Below are 3091 nucleotides of genomic sequence, written 5' to 3'. Positions count from 1 at the left end.
AATATTTTGCATGACAAAGTTTCACTTTGATTCCCTTGCCTTTCTGGTTGCCTGGGTTGCTGTTTGACAATTTTTTTTCACATTCGATGTCATTTTTCTAGGTGGCGACATTTCGAGGAAAAAGAAGTTACTTAAGAAACAGGTACTGCCCGATCAATATAAGTTGATAGTTTCAGTTATCAATCAAGATAGCATGATGCATTCACCTTAAATAGTATTTCTTCCTGTATCAAAGAAAATGGTTTTGCTTGCATCAACAGGGAAACACGAAACTGGTTTCATAGCAAGTTGATGTTAGTGTCATTTTTGAAGATTGTTCATAATGGTATCATTCTCTTTCTGCTGTCAGGCTGAAGGAAAGAAAAGGATGAAGTCCATTGGTAAAGTTGATGTGCCTCAAGAAGCTTTCATGGCGGTCTTGAAATTGGAAAAGGAGGTGATATGATCACGTATACATGTAACGTAAGTTGCAGCATTATCTGAAATTTGTAAATATAAAGTGGAAATTCAAAACCTCGATGTATTACTGCTTTGGTATAACGGTCCAAGTATTGTCCTTCAATGATTTTAAGCTGCATACAGTGCAAGATTTTGTGATTTTGACTCGGTTCCCTTAAGGGAGGAAAAAAAGAAAAAAGTTGAAGCATAGCACAATTATTCTGTGAGGTAGTGTTGACTGTTGATCATATTAAGATTTGTGTTCGTATGTCAGACACGCACTCATCTAAAAATACTTTATATTTTGAGAGAAAAATAAATAGGTCTTGACTTTTTGTCTTGCGGACATTTTCGTCATGACCATTAAAAAATACTTTTAAATTTCTCGCTTGTACAAAACTTGGACGGATCAGTCCCTCCATCTAAGACCCAACGGAAAAATGCTGGTCACGTGCAGTGGCGGAGCTTAGTTCAGACAAGGGGTGGCCACGGCCCCCCCAAATTTTTATTAAAAAAATTAGTAATACTTTTTCAAAAAATAAAAAATAGTTTAGTTGGCTCAAATATTTTATTATGACTTAAAATACCAAAGTTCAATCTTCATCTTTTGCTTTTATTGCACAATAGTTTTTAGTTTTAAACATTCAAAACATATCGAATTTGGACTGAATTGAGTGTATTCACATTTCGCACCTCTCTATTCAATAAGCAACACTCCCTCTCTACCTTTGAGTTCAAATATAAAAAATTAGATATTTTTTATTTATGTAATTTAATATTATTTTATATTTTACTGTTTATTTAATTTAATTTTTTTATATGATAAAAAATATTAGAATATTCAATAAGTATTGATATTATTGTATTTGTATAAATTAATAAAAAATTTAATAAATATTATAAATTTTAATATTTGTTCTTCTAATTTCTTTTTTACATATTTTACCGGATATATATTTAAATTTTTATATAAAATAATCATAAAAAATTAAAGAGTTGATGATGCATTTTTTAAGAGGAAGGCTAATATTCAAAAAGGAAAACATATAACTTTTACAATATCAACACACGTAGATAGTTCTTCTACTTTAATTAATCACGAAGAAAGTAAGATACAACTTTCAAAAGTTTAAAGAGTTGTATCTAATGAGTTTGACCTTAATTCTTTAGAACGATACCCTGAAAATAGCTTCAAATTTGGCAATATCACCCAAATCAAAGAGATGAGGTTAGACGAGTTTATCTTAAATGGGTCTATATCAAAAATATTTTGACAATTATTTTCTATCTGACCCCCCAAAATTTCGTTTCAAGCTCCGCCACTGCTTACAATCCATCTTGGAAGAACCATCCCAACCTCAGATGGGGAGACAATCATAATCAAAACCAACAACCATGGCAAAGAAACTCAAGTCAGAACAATTGGAAAAGCATAAACCACAACCCCCAGCCAAACACTAACCAAAATACATACAGAAAACCACAAAATAATTACCCCAACTCTAACCATTATCCACCCAATAACCACCCAACAAATCAAAATACCTATCATCATCCATCAACACCCCAAAACCAACCAATCTCACAAGACTCTCAGAGGATCACTAATCTAGAGATGCTCATGGAGAAAATGATGAAGAACCAAGAATTGACAACAAAGAACCAAGAAGCTTCCATGAAGAACTTAGAAAGACAAATTGGGCAAATCTCCAAACAGATTTCTGTTGAAAAACCATCAAGCTCACTACCAAGTGACACCATTCCCAACCCAAAGGAAGAATGCAAGGTCATGCAACTAAGAAGTGGAAAAGTGTTAGTGGATGGTAACCAAGGAGCAACCAAGAATAATGACAATGAGCCAACAGAGAATGATGAAGCCATCAACAAGGACATGATAAGCAAGAATGTCCCAGAAAAACTCACAGAAGAAAATAACGAACCACAGAATCTAAAGAAAGGAAAGCAGATCATGGAAGAACCAAATCCAAAACAACATCAAGTGGAGAAGAGCTCAACACCACCACTACCGTATCCATAGAGATTCCACAAAGAGACAAAGGATCAGCATTTCCATAAATTTATTGAGACTTTCAAGAAGCTGGAAATCAACATACCTTTAGCTGAGGCATTAGAGCAAATGCCTCTGTATGCCAAGTTCTTGAAGGAGCTCATCAACAAGAAGAGAAGTTGGAATGAAAAGGAAACTGTAACGCTTAGTGAAGAATGCAGTGCACTCATTAAAAAGGGACTCCCTCCCAAGCTTGAAGATCCTGGAGGTTTCTTCCTACCCTGCACTATTGGAAACCTATTCATCAACAAGGGAATGTGTGATTTAGGAGCAAGCATAAATCTAATCCCATCTTCTTTAGTGAAAAAGCTTAGCATAGAGGAGGTGAAACCAATACAGATGTCCTTGGAGTTGGTGGACCAATCAGTAGTATATCCTAAAGGGCTGATTGAGAACCTTTTAGTTAAGATTGACAAGTTCATCTATCCTGCGGATTTTGTGATCCTGGATTCTTCAGAAAATGGAAATGACTCCATAATACTTGGTCGACCATTTTTGGCAACTGCTAGAGCCATTGTGGATATAGAGCAGGGAGAGCTAATCCTCAGGATGCATGAGGAGAGCATCACCTTGAAAGTCTTTCCA

General features: G+C 34.8%; 1 long non-coding RNA gene across 1 annotated transcript; it reads left to right on the top strand.

Moving 5' to 3' along the window:
- Window positions 1-84: 84 nt before the first annotated feature.
- Window positions 85-663, top strand: LOC107465494 (uncharacterized). Its single transcript, XR_001587353.3, has 2 exons — window positions 85-142; window positions 350-663. It is a non-coding gene; the product is annotated as an uncharacterized LOC107465494 (long non-coding RNA).
- Window positions 664-3091: the final 2428 nt, after the last annotated feature.

The sequence above is a fragment of the Arachis duranensis genome, chromosome 9 (genome assembly GCF_000817695.3).
Source record: "Arachis duranensis cultivar V14167 chromosome 9, aradu.V14167.gnm2.J7QH, whole genome shotgun sequence".
In the NCBI taxonomy this organism is placed as follows: Eukaryota; Viridiplantae; Streptophyta; class Magnoliopsida; order Fabales; family Fabaceae; genus Arachis; species Arachis duranensis.
This window is presented reverse-complemented; position numbering and strand designations above follow the sequence as displayed.